This window comes from Tiliqua scincoides, chromosome 1 (genome assembly GCF_035046505.1).
Source record: "Tiliqua scincoides isolate rTilSci1 chromosome 1, rTilSci1.hap2, whole genome shotgun sequence".
Lineage (NCBI taxonomy): Eukaryota > Metazoa > Chordata > Lepidosauria > Squamata > Scincidae > Tiliqua > Tiliqua scincoides.
The window spans coordinates 98,790,351-98,804,536 of NC_089821.1; the positions used below are offsets into that span (position 1 = coordinate 98,790,351).

Here is a 14,186-nt window from a genome sequence, read left to right on the forward strand (position 1 = left end):
AGAATGCTGATAACCATTCGGAGCCAATGTGTATAGCAGTTAAAGCAGGACCAAAGGCACTTGAGTCCCCTTTCATTCATGAAGCATATTGGGTGATTTTAGGTCAATAACTGTCTCTTGGTTTAATCTATCTCACAAGGGTGTTGTGAGAAAAAAAAAAGGGGGAAAAGGGGAGCTATGAGGAACCATGTTGACCTGAGCTTGTTGGAGACAGTGTTGGGTAAACTATGACAAATAAAACCAGAATAAACATTAGGAAAAAAACGTGTATTTTCACAACATTATTTTTCTCTAAAAATCGCCATCTTAATTAAAATTATTATTCTAGTTTAAATAATTCTCAATTGTAAAGTGAACGATGAAAGTGTTTTCTGTCTTGGTTTGACCAAAACCAAGGTAGAATAAAACTGAATCTACCAGTTCCAACATTCAGCTATGTTAAAGGGCAGCTATATTAAGGGCATTTATTTATGTCTAATAAAGGTTTTGTTGTTGTTGTTGTTGTTGTTGTAGTAGTAGTAGTAGTAGTAGTAGTAGTAAAGGGCAGTGGTTCTCAAATGTTTTAGCATTAGGACCCACTTTTTAAAATGACACTCTATCGCAGCCATTTTCAACCACTATGCCGTGGCACACTGGTGTGCTGTGAATTGTAGCCAGGTGTGCCACGGGAATTTGGGAGAAGGTTATTTATCAATAGGACCATTGGGGGATGTGAGTCTACCATTGACAGCACAGTGTGCCTTGTCAATTGTCAAAAACAGATGGTGTGCCTTGCCCATTTTTAGTGCCTTGCCAGTATTGCCATGAGATGAAAAAGGTTGAAAATCACTGCTTTATCGGGACCCACCTAGTTTTGTGAGTTCAGAGACAGAGTGGACCCTCATGTTCTTCCTGAGAGAGAGTTTCCAGATGAGGGACATAGGTAGGGTGCCTTGACACATATCTTAACCTCATCAGCTTGAGTTCTTCCTGACACTACTGGCATAGTCTGCTGGAAGTCTCCAGCCAGTAGCACATTGACTTTTCCTTCCTGTCACTCCCTCGTTGTCCCTGATGTCTTTGAGGGTTATGCGTAGTGCCTCATAACCCCCCTTGTGCACCATGGTGCTCCCATCCCAAACAATGAGCTTACAGTCTCACAGCACTTGGGCCATGTTGCTTTGTTTAGAGATGCTGTGCAGGGGTGTTTCTGCATGGATGAGGTTGAGGACCAGCTTGAAGGCAGTGTGGGCTGTCTTGCCTTCCTCCAGTAGCATAGCAGCAATGCCAGAAGATGTGACAGCTAAGGTGATGCCACAATCACTCCTTACCTTTCGCCAGGAGCAAGCTGATAAGGTCTTCCCAGTATTCCTAGGAGCATCCAGGAAAAAGACTTGCTCAGCACCTGACTCAACGCTGCTAAGGACCTACCAATAGACAGCGAGCTGCTCATCTGTCAGTGAACCCTTGTTATTTGCCACCTCTTGTGACACTGCGAATTTGTGTTATAGCTGGTCTCCCTTAGATAGTCCCTGCTCCCCAAAACTCCTCCAGATCTTGTTGGCTGAGGCAGGCCATACTGTGGCAAACGCTGTCCACCCAAACCAACAATGTGTCCTCAGTCAGCACCAGGGATCTGTTGTATGCCTTGTCCATCATGTGCTGTGCACTGCCTTGCAACTCCTCTCCACCTGCTATGTGATGTTGTCTGAGAGACTGTCTTTGTACTTCTCCCAGAGAGCTGACAGAACACTAACCTCACTGTGATGTTCTCCTGCAGCTTGAAAGGAAAATCACACAGGGCAGTTTCCTCCAGTATAGTGTCCCAGTGCTTGTCATCCTCCAGCAAGCCTTGCATGTAGACTGCAATGTGGGATGGAGGACACCATTCACAGTCTTCAGGTCTGTAAAGGACATTGGGCCTTGAACCTCATGTAGAAGCAGGAGAGATTATATCACTCATTGTTTGGGTGGATGGTGTACACCAGGGGTGTCAAACTCGTTTCATACTGAGGGCCGAATAGCATTCATGATGCCTGCTAAGGGCCAGAAGTGATGTCATTAGGCAGGACATGATATTAAACAGGTCATAACCAAAAATAAATACTTTTTATCACTTAGGAACTCATTAGCTGCAAATGACAGAAGAGAAAATATGCAAATCTTGATCATATTTCAAGATATAGGAGCTCCCAATTTTCATGTGGGCTGCCCTTTCAGCAGTAACACCTCAGCACTACTCAGCACCGTATCCAGCCCCCGGGCCTTAAGTTTAGCACCCCTGGTATATATCCTTCCCAGTGCATGGTCCTTCTTCACTCCTAGCCAGCCACAGGCATCCTTCCTGCATTTATTTCTCATGAACTTGTTGTTATTTTTCCACACAAAATAAGAAGGGACCGCAAACTACAGGAGGGTTTCTGCAAATTTGTCAGTTTTGCATAACTTGAAGACAACCAAGAGTGTTGTCTGAGGAGGTTGCTGAGCTTCTTGGCCAAGTTGTTAGTGGTGAAGTACACACTCTTTTCTCACTGGAGCACAGGTATAAGCAGAGCAATGCCTCCTGTGTGGGAAGTGAGACTGCGCTACAGAACTCTTGAGCCAGTGCCCCTCCGTAACTCTCCTCTCACTGGAACAGGGATAAGCAGAGCAAGGGCTGGCAATAGCACAAGTTCTTAGGAGAAAAGCTTGTCAATCTTGGGGTAGCTGAACTTTGCTAAAAATTCCTTAGTGGATCCTTAGATCATGGAAGGGATACTCCCCAAATTTCAAGTTTCTAGGTCCAGGGGTTTGGGCTGGGTGCTGATGAGTCTGTCAGGATATTTGTTTTTTTATATATAGATTCCTTTTGAAGCTATTCTACAGCACCTTCAGATAATGCATAACAAAAGGTGAAAGAAGTTCTAAGATTAACTTGGTAACATCAACTTATACTTTCATCCTAGGCTTGACCTGTATCTGGATTTGTGCCTGGTCCTTCTCTGGGTATAGGTCAAACATCACCCTTTCTCTCACAGTTGCTAAAAGCATTGTCAAAGCAGGTGTGTGAACTAAGTGTTGCATTTCTCTTTGAGTGGGAGTACCTCACCTAACCAACAAGGCTAAAGTTCATTTCAAAGCATGAATCATCTTGACTCTGACTTCCATGTTACTTTTAAGCATAACCAAAGTACTGGATGGTAAGCATAGCTATTTTGAAGACTCTAATGGCTGAGAACAAAGGCAATTGATCTCCATTTTTTTTATTGCTTAAAGAATAGCCAACAGGATATGATTTTTCCAAATAAAGTTTAAAATGTTTAAAGTAGCCTGGAGGATGAACAATATTTATCCAAATAGACTTATATCCGTTTTTAAAAGTCTAACCTTCTTATTTAGATAATGTAAACATATTTATAATTTACAAAATAGTTTAAATCTGGAGAAGATATTTTAAAAGGTATTGAACAAATACTTGTTGCTTGAATATAAATACTGTACCAAATCTCTAGACTTAGCTAGGTTTTATAATTCAGAAGAAAACTTCCACAACTTGTTTTTAAAAGTTTCTTTTTAATTGATCATGTGATGCTAACTGTCATCTCACAAGTATGGATAATATTATGGAGCCTCACATTTTTCTGGGTATAATATCCATGTGCACTATAAATATTTTATTGTGGCAGATTGCCTTTTAACAGTGAGTTTCAGGATATCTCCACCATTTACCAGTTCCAGTAACTTCTGATTTGTTTCTAGGCTTAAATTAATGGTTAATGAGTTGTGTATCCTAAGAAAGTTATCCATGACTAAAGAAGTTAGTTTGAGGCCTAAATGACATTACCTAAAGGGCTGCCTCCTCCCACATGAGCTTGCCTTTCATCTGGAGAGGACTTTTGACTTGTTCTGATGCCATTTAAAGCTGGATTGGGTGCATATGACAGGGGCTTCTGTTATTGTGCTTAGGTTTTGAAACGCATTGTTATGGAAGATCAGCATGGATCTTTCATTGATGATTTTCTGGAACAAAGTGAGGACTTTCCAGTTCCCATAGGCTTTTTGTTCAAGTTGGTCATTTGAATGACTCTGTGTTTGTTTCTAAAAATATTTCTGTCCCATCTTTCTGGTGATAAAAAGTCTCTAGCTCATACTAATCAATATAAAACAGCATTTAAAAACAATAAATTGGAAACAACAATGAAAACAGCAAGTGGTAGAGGTTAAAACAACAAACCAATCTGCAATAATAGCCAAGAACCTGGTAGAATAAGAGCCTTCACCATGTGGTCATTATGTCCTGTCTTCTGCTTGCGTTAACATTTTAAAGATGTTATCTTCAGAATTGTTCTTGTGTATGCCATCTTGGGCATTTCTGAATGGAGGTTGAAAGGTGGAGTCTAGTAATGTTTCTGTGTATGAGTCAAAATTCAAATATCATTGCTGCAGGCTTAGTATTTGTAGCAGTGTGAGAAAGTGTCAACAGAGGGAGCTGGTTTATATCGGAGGCTATTTAGGCCATACAGTAACCATTTTCAGTTTTTGCAAGCTAGAGACCTAGGTGGAAGGCTCTGTGGCAGTTGGTCTTTAATAAAGTAGTTTTAAATTTTGAGAAGTTTCGTGATTGAAAGCAGGCATTACTACTTAAAACATGGTGTCAAAAGAAGTGATAAAATCCTAAATGGATGAAGAACTACAAACAGTGAGTTGGAAACAAATAACGAAAATGTATAGAAGATGTGGAAATTGGACAACCTGAAGCTACCAGGGGTATTAAACCTACAAGCCCAGAACCTCACCAAGACATGGAGGACTTGAAAAGAAGAATTCAGTTTGTATGTGGACAAAGTCATAAGAGATATCCATACAACAACAACAACAAACCTTTATTAGGCATATAGTTTTACAACTAATATCTCCAGATAGTCATGTATGAAGGTATATGTTAAAAGAGAGATAAAAATAAGGGTTAAAACACCACAATTTACTTATAGAGTTGCTCCAAGTTGCTTAGGACCAGCAGGTTAGCCCGCTTCAAGTTGCTCAAATATAAAAATTTAGCAACTGGAAGGGTCACTAATTCAGATTCACCCTCCAGCAAAAGTTGTAAAGAGGTGATCTCAGAGAGACCTTTTTTGATTCCTGACAATGAGGGGAGATACTGGTCTCTGAGCACTTGATTGAAAGTACAGTGCAGAACAATGTGTGGAAGAGAGTCTGCCTCTCTGAGGCCACAATTGCAAAATCGTTCTTCCTTCGGGGCATTTCTGAACCTACCAAGTAGGTCTTTAGAAGGCAACACGTTGCAACAGGCTAATGTAAAAGCCCTCATAAGAGATATCAAGGAAGCTCTGAAAATAAAATTATTATTTATTTGATTAGAATAAAGGGGAGAGAAATAACTGAAGCACTATGTGCAGTTATTCCCCCAAACGCAACATACTCAGTCTGTATGAATGGCTTGTTTTGTGCCCCACTTAGGGTCCAGAAGGAATGAAACAGTGGAAAGATATAATTTCTTTACCTGCAATCAAGCAACAGGGGAACGACATTGGAGATTATTGCACTATTTTAAGAATGCTTGCAGCAAGCTGTAATTTTGGAACTGTTAAAGCCTCTCTGATAAGGAATTTGGACAGTATGTGGAATCCAAGACAGTCAGAGACATTGCTGAGAGCTGCTGTTTTGACTCGAGAGAAAACTTTGGATATTTGTAGAGCAGCAGAGCTGGCTAAGGATAAGATTAGAACAGGAATAGAATGATAGAGGGGACTGACAGTGGAGCTGTTTATATAATCCACAAGAAACAGAGGGAGAATGTAGATGGCAGAACAATATGGAATATGTTGGAGCCATGCAAGTATTGTGGAGGAAAACATGGAAGACGAAAAGAGAAGTGTCCAGTCTATAGGAAAAAATGTTACTAGTATGACAGATTTAGAGCATAGTCTTACTCATGTCTACTCAGAAGTAGGTCCTATTGTATTCAATGGTGCTTACTTTCAAGTAAGTATAGAATTGCAGCCTGAATCATTTTGCATCAAAGTGTATCTTTGGGGCTGCAATCCTATACAGGCGTGCCCAGTATCCACGGGGTTTCCGTTCTGAAATGATTTTATGCCTTTAAAAGGTATTCTGAGGGCTGGGGAAACCCTGGAGAGCTTCTTCAGCCCTCCTAAAATCCTTTTAAAGTCGTACATATGTCACTTCTGGTTTTCGTCTGAAAGCTGGAAGTCGCCTCTTTTTGCCTCTAGGAGGCATTCTGAAGGCCACAGATGCTGTGGGTGGATGTGCACATCCTCTGCAGCCTTCAGAAAGCTCTTTGGAGGCAACTGGAGCATAACTCCGATCACCTTTGGAGATTTTAAGGGACCAAAAACGGATTTTCAGCTATTTTAGATCTAGTAGTAGTAGAACTTTATTACAGTCATAAGACCAGCCACATATAAAATATCAAAATGTATAAGTATACAAAGGTATGCAATATATTATGATTAAATTTAAAACGATAAAACAATTTATAATTATGTTTAAAACAGTTCTGAGGTAACCAGCAACAGCTTCCAGCCATCTCCCCTAAAGCAATTGCAATATATCTAGCAGACTATGCTCTAACTACTGAGGTTCATCCATATTTAAGATCCTTTTCCTAAAGCCCATTGCAGCAGTAAAAAATTTAGCGACACTATATGTAAACATAGGATTGGAATCAGATAACAGTACATACATACATTGTTGCTCTGTGCAACCGAAAAGTCGGCTAATCAAAGGAGAAATAAGTTCTTCACGTATCTTCTTGTAATATATACACCACAACAGAATGTGTTCAGTTGTTTCTATCTGTTCCATTCCGCATGGGCAAAGGCGCTCTGCCCAGGGGATCTTTTTATACCGTCCCTCCTGCACTGCTGAGGGTAGTGCATTAAGCCGGGCCAAAGTAAATGCCCTTCTATGTCTAGGCTGCTCCAGCTGGGTGCTATTGCAGCTATTTTAGATCTAGAAGTCTAGATCAGTGTTTTTCAACCAGTGGTATAGATACCACCAGTGGTACTTGAGGTGGTGTCTGGTGGTACTTGTGAGACTCCTGGACATCTGCTGCCGTGGCAGGCAGAGCTCCAGTGCACAGTTTTCACACACTCAACAAAACCCTCCTGTCTGTCCTGACAGTCCAACAGTGTTTGTGGCGTTGCATCTAACCTCTTAATCCAGAAGTAACTGGCGATGACATCATTGCCAGTTATTTCAGGTGGTTCTTCCAATAGGTAGACCATGCGAAGTGGTACGGCAGGGGATGAATGTTGAGAAGCGCTGGCCTAGCAGGGGTAGGCAACCTTAAACACTCAAAGAGCCATTTGAACCCGTTTTCCAGAGAAAAGAAAACCTCAGGAGCCACAAAAGCCTTTTGACATCTAAAACCCACCCACACACTCACACTTACCCACACCCACCCTTTCACACACACACCCCACACTCACTTACCCACCCCTACACACACCCCACACACTCCTTCCCCCCACCCCGTGCAATGAGCGGGCTGAGCCACGGCGAGGGGAGGGCGCGAACAAAGGGCCAGGGAGAGCCTGCAGGCGGAGACCCCTTCCCCATGACCGCATTTCCGCTGCAAGCCAAATGCACCAGCAGGCAGCAGCATGTCATGCAACGTGGCGGGAAAGAAACGCCCCATGGCAGGCACTGGGGGGCAGCCTGGAAGCTCCATGTTGCGCCCCCCTCCAGCGCTGCAGCCTCCAGAGAGCAACCCCCTTGCAGCGCAGGCTACGTGTCCTGGTACTGCTGCGCAGGGAGCGAGCCGGCTCTCCAGGCGCCCCCCACCGCCTGCAGGGAGAGGCTCTCCACTGGCGCCAAACTCCCCAAGTGGGCAGCGTGCGCCTCACCTTGCTCCTGGGGGTCTCCAGGGTCGCGCGCTCTCCCTGCCCAGCTGGGTGTCTGGCAGTGTCCCGCGCACTCCTTCCTTGTAAGCTGCAGCTCGAACCAACCGCCCAGAGGTGTTTGGGCACGCGACGTGGGTGCTGGAAGAGGGGAGCACGGCAGTGCTTGGGACGCCCCCTGTGCATCTTTGCGCACGGAGTGACTTCTTGGCATCCAACGTGGGCTGGCTTGTGGGTCCTCCTTTCCGTTGGAGCTGGGGGGCGGAGGCTGGGGGGCGAGGGCAGAGGGGGGACTGCATAATTAGTTTAGCAAAGGGGGTGACAGAGAGACGCTCTGTCACCCCCTTTGTCACTTTCACCCGGACTCCTGAGCTGCAGCAGACGGCTGAAAGAGCTGCATGCGGCTCCGGACCCGCGGGTTGCCGACCCCAGGCCTAGAGTATGAAACTGAACTTTGCTCATTGTCTGATGGAACCTTTTGTTCTGGTGACTTAAGAGCAAGTGCTGAACAGTATCTTCTCATGCTGCTAATGAAACCTAAAAGATCCTTGATTGTAAAGGAGAAGCCTGTTGTTTATGAACCAAAGTACCTCCATCTTAGATCAATGCCTCAATCAAGGAACAAGAGATTGACAGGTACAGCAGTTAATCAAGAAACTGGATAGATAAAACTGGTTGTGGTCAGAGGCAAAAAGTGGGAACCTTGAAATTAATACTTACTTCTGAAACTCTCTGGTAGTGTGTATATGTGGTCTTTTTCTGCCCAGTAACAAGAATGGCATGCTTTGTATAAAAGGATGATATTTCTGCCTCAGGGCAGAGCAGTTGCACAAAGACCTTTTGCTGTGTATACTGTCTTTCTTCCATGTAAATAAAGCTCGTTAACCTTTCCAACCTGTTTTGTATTGGCTACACGCACCAGGCATGAATCGCACATGCTATGTGCAGCCCTGAATTTGGGTATCAGTCTCCTCCAACTTCTCCCCACACCAATTTCTGCCCCAGTTTCTAGGAGGAGACATACTGTAGTGTAAAGCAAAAAGGACACCTGTTCAAAAATCTTTGCCGTAAACATAATTGCTTAATCGCCAATTTACTTATGCTAAATTAAATGAATTTTCTTAACTCATCAACCTGCCAACCTGCATAGTCCTTTTCTTTACTTTCTAGGCCTTTTAGAATGCTTTTCTCGAAGAGCAAGGGATAGTCTCTTTGCCTGAAGATTTTAATTTAAATCATTGTTTTTACTTTTGCCTGCCTTTTGATGTTGTCTTGTTAAACCCAGGTATTTGTAACATGCTTGCAAGTTAAACCAGTAGTTTGTTCTTTTATGATATGTTTCCAATTTTATTGATAAACTCCTGGATTTCAGAATCTCACAATAGGTTTTGATGTCTTAAAGCTGAATAGGCCAATCCATTTAGCGCTTTTGTTATGCAAGCCCTGTCTGACAAATTTTGAATTCTAAATGAAAAAGATCTTTCTGGTAAGGACAGTCTGAATCTCTTAGTTTTAAATGTTATACTTCTGCTAGAATCTTTTCAAGTTACAGCCTGACTTTCAGTCATTCTTCTAAATGCATTCCTCAACAGAAGATGCTTTGTTTCACCCTAATATTTGGGTCTGTTTCTAATTTATTCCATGCTGCTGTGCTCATTTTCTGCGGTTCTTGATTATTATAAAAGAGTTTAGTACAGTGGCATTTTTTGTTGCTGAGAAGTAAGTATTTGGTGTGGTATTACAGTTTCTAGGGAGTTTTTAAATCCAATGAAATATTTAAGCATTAAGAGGTTTCATATTTGTAGATTAGCCACAGGCAATAGTTACTTCAAAAAGGCCTAATAATTCATAATGCTTGAACATTTTCATTATCTGAAGAAGTTGTCTTTCACTTAGAACAAATAACTAGGAAAGCAGTCTTTGGAATGGATCAATTGTTTTTGATAGTAAAGGAAATAACTTCCATTGTAGTTTCAAATCTTCAAAATTTGACAATGGACATTGATTTGTGTGTGTGTTTGTGTGTGTGTGTATTTTTAAAATTTGTCTTTAACTTTGTGTCTGAGGATTTCTGTAGCCTCTAGCAGCAATGGCTGCAAGAGTTGGACAAACTGGAACTATTTTGAGGCAGAAACACATCCTTGTCCTAAAGTCTTTGCTGTTCAGTTTTTGCCAAAAACCTTTGAAATGTTTGGTAATGGCACTGATGGTTTCTTAGAGCTTGAGCAGACATGCCTGATCTCGTCTGATCTCAGAAGCTAAGCAGGGTTAGGTCTGGTTAGTACTTGGATGGGAGACCTCCTGGGAATACCGGGTGCTGTAGGCTTATACCATAGTCTTTCGAGACTGAAGGTTGCCAACCAATTGCAGTCAGATTAATTTCCATAAATAACTGCTATTAGTAGCTTCCACACGTGAGCAGCAAAATGGGAGATTGATAGAAGATCACATTGCTTCTTCTGTGACTAGAGAAACTGCAAATTGCAATCTTTCCTTTTCAGGAGGTAGCCACTGTGATTTTTCAGAGCTATAAAAGTATAGTAGGGGCAGTGAGGAGTGTGGATCAAGCCCAAGAGGGAGCGGGATCAACAGTAGCAGTGCCCACTGAATCCTAACCCCCTCCCCAGGCCCAATCAGCCTTCATGGTGCACACACATTTAGTAGGCAACCTTCAGTCTCGAAAGACTATGGTATCGCGCTCTGAATGGTGGTTCTGGAACAGCGTCTAGTGTGGCTGAAAAGGCCAATTCGGGAGTGACAATCCCTTCCACACTGGAGCAAGTGCAGTCTGTCCCTGGTCTGTCTCCCTGGCTATGGGCCTTCCTTCTTTGCCTCTTAGCCTCAGACTGCTGGCCAAGTGTCTCTTCAAACTGGGAAAGGCCATGCTGCACAGCCTGCCTCCAAGCGGGCCGCTCAGAGGCCAGGGTTTCCACTTGTTGAGGTCCACTCCTGAGGCCTTCAGATCCCTCTTGCAGATGTCCTTGTATCGCCTGCAATGAAATAGGGGGTGGCATCTTTCAGTCTCAGAAGACTATGGTATCGTGCTCTGAATGGTGGTTCTGGAACAGTATCTAGTGTGGCTGAACAGGCCGATTTGGGAGTAACAATCCCTTCCACATTGGGAGCAAGTGTAGTCTGTCCCTGGTCTGTCTCCCTGGCTATGGGCCTTCCCTCTTTGCCTCAGTCTGTTGGGCAAGTGTCTCTTCACACTGGGAGAGGCCATGCTGCACAGCCTGCCTCCAAGCGGGATGCTCAGAAGCAAAGGTTTCCCATCTGTCAAGGTCCATTCCTAAGGCCTTCAGATCCCTCTTGCAGATATCCTTGTACCACAGCTGTGGTCTGCCTGTAGGACGCTTTCCCTGCACGAGTTCTCCATAGAGGAGATCCTTTGGGATCCGGCCATCATCCATTCTCACGACATGACCGAGCCAACGCATGCGTCTCTGTTTCAGCAGTGCATACATGCTAGGGATTCCAGCACGTTCCAGGACTGTGTTGTTTGGAACTTTGTCCTGCCAGGTGATGCCGAGAATGCATTGGAGGCAGTGCATGTGGAAAGCGTTCAGTTTCCTCTCCTGTTGTGAGCGAAGAGTCCATGACTCGCTGCAGTACAGAAGTGTACTCAGGACGCAAGCTCTGTAGACCTGGATCTTGGTATGTTCCGTCAGCTTCTTGTTGGACCAGACTCTCTTTGTGAGTCTGGAAAACGTGGTAGCTGCTTTACTGATGCGTTTGTTTAGCTCGGTATCAAGAGAAAGAGTGTCGGAGATCGTTGAGCCAAGGTACACAAAGTCATGGGCAACCTCCAGTTCATGCGCAGAGATTGTAATGCAGGGAGGTGAGTCCACATCCTGAACCATGACCTGTGTTTTCTTCAGGCTGATCGTCAGTCCAAAATCTTGACAGGCCTTGCTAAAATGATCCATGAGCTGCTGGAGATCTTTGGCAGAGTGGGTAGTGACAGCTGCATCGTCGGCAAAGAGGAAGTCACACAGACATTTCAGCTGAACTTTGGACTTTGCTCTCAGTCTGGAGAGGTTGAAGAGCCAGTGATATTGCTGATATTGATATTGATATTGTTGATATTGATATTGCTGATATGACAAGTGATATTGCTGGTGCAGATATTGCAGCAGTAGGGATTTCTCCCTGGGACAAGAGTATAAATGGTCTCTTATCCCAAGAAGTTCTCCCCCAAGGGCTGTGAAAACTCCCCCATGGGCTGCACTGGATGCCATGTTAATGCTGCTGCATTGCCATGCAGGGAGTTATACAATTGGGCTGTTAATCTGCAGAGTTGGGAGAATCTGCACTGTGACTGAATAACTCACTGTAAGTTGTCATGTTAGCACTGAGTCAATTTTCAAACTCAGATGGGCAAACAGGTGCTTTAAACTAATTGGGGAACAAAGTATGATCATCTTCTCCCAGAAACAGTGCAATTCAAGCAGAGTGATGCTTTGAAAGTTAACATTCTGAGCCAGTGTTTTCCTCCAGAAAGATCAGTTGAGCCCAGGATATCACAACGAAGACTGCCTGGCTAAGATAGAGTCTGGCTGTTGGATCCCAGGACTTTCAACACAGCTTTTAAAAAAAGAGAGGCTTACAGAAAGTTAATGTACGCATTATGAATGTGTAGTGCTGTGTTCAGTTTCCACTGCAAAATGTTTCTTTTTCTTAAACATTGCCATGGATCAAAAAAGAATGTTGCAGGAAGGATATTTTGTAATAGTCTTGCGGGAGTGCTCAGCTGAATGTATTTCCTCCACTGTAGACTATGTTTTAATGCCCCATACTAAGAACATAAGAACAGCCCCACTGGATCAGGCCATAGGCCCATCTAGTCCAGATTTCTGTATCTCACAGCGGCCCACCAAATGCCCCAGGGAGCACACCAGATAACAAGAGACCTCATCCTGGTGTCCTCCCTTGCATCTGGCATTCTGACATAGCCCATTTCTAAAATCAGGAGGTTGCGCATACACATCATGGCTTGTAACCCATAATGGATTTTTCCTCCAGAAACTTGTCCAATCCCCTTTTAAAGGTGTCCAGGCCAGAAACAATCACCACATCCTGTGGCAAGGAGTTCCACAGACCAACCACACGCTGACTACAGAAATATTTTCTTTTATCTGTCCTAACTCTGCCAACACTTAATTTTAGTGGATGTCCCCTGGTTCTGGTGTTATGTGAGAGTGTAAAGAGCATTTCTCTATCCACTCTGTCCATCCCCTGCATAATTTTGTATGTCTCAATCATGTCCCCCCTCAGGTATCTCTTTTCTAGGCTGAAGAGGCCCAAACGCCGTAGCCTTTCCTCATAAGGAAGGTGCCCCAGCCTAGCAATCATCTTAGTCACTCTCTTTTACACCTTTTCCATTTCCACTATGTCTTTTTTGAGATGTGGCGACCAGAACTGGACACAGTACTCCAGGTGTGACCTTACCATCGATTTGTACAACGGCATTATAATATTAGCTGTTTTGTTCTCAATACCTTTTCTAATGATCCCAAGCATAGAATTGGCCTTCTTTACCGCTGCCGCACACTGGGTCGACACTTTCATCGACCTGTCCGCCACCACCCCAAGATCTCTTTCCGGATCTGTCACAGACAGCTCAGAACCCATCAGCCTATACGTGAAGTTTTGATTTTTTGCCCCAATGTGCATGACCTTACACTTACTGACATTGAAGCGCGTCTGCCATTTTGCTGCCCATTCTGCCAGTCTGGAGAGATCCTTCTGGAGCTCCTCACAATCACTTCTGTTCTTCACCACTCGGAAAAGTTTGGTGTCGTCTGCAAACTTCGCCACCTCACTAAATAGGAAGGACACCTACTAAATAGGAAGGGCAGTGATGTATACAGATGAATTGGGCAAACCTTTGACTCCGTCCATAACCAACTTCAGTATTGAGAAGAGCTCAGGTTAAAAGGTTAATGTCAAAGGCTCCAGAGGGAGCCTTCCCAAATCCCTCCTTGATACTAACAGGGCAGTGACAGTCAGGACAGATTGTTGTGGCATGCCTAAATCTTCCCCTGAACCCAGGAGTGTTTGAGGAAGCCTGGTGCACCAGGTGATTGTTGGGTCACCCTACATCAGCACAGTGAGGCAGAACGGAATAAATCAATTATTCTTTTAATTTGTGTCTCATTTTTAATAAGGTTTTTAATTGTATTGTCTGTCTCCTTCTAGTGGCAGTTCACAATCAATTCATTTCTTTGTAACTTAGTACTTTTACAGGTTATTGCTGAAAAAATTGCTGTAACACATTAAATGATCATTTTTAATGTCCAGTTTGCCAATGAGATTCAAGTGTTGGTCATCTTGGTTACTTATTTT

The 14,186-nt window shown here is 43.6% G+C and overlaps 1 protein-coding gene across 3 annotated transcripts in view; it reads left to right on the forward strand.

The window, feature by feature from the left end:
- TANC1 (tetratricopeptide repeat, ankyrin repeat and coiled-coil containing 1) overlaps positions 1-14,186 on the forward strand; it is a 180,548-nt gene that overhangs the window by 52,837 nt on the left and 113,525 nt on the right. The window lies entirely within an intron of this gene.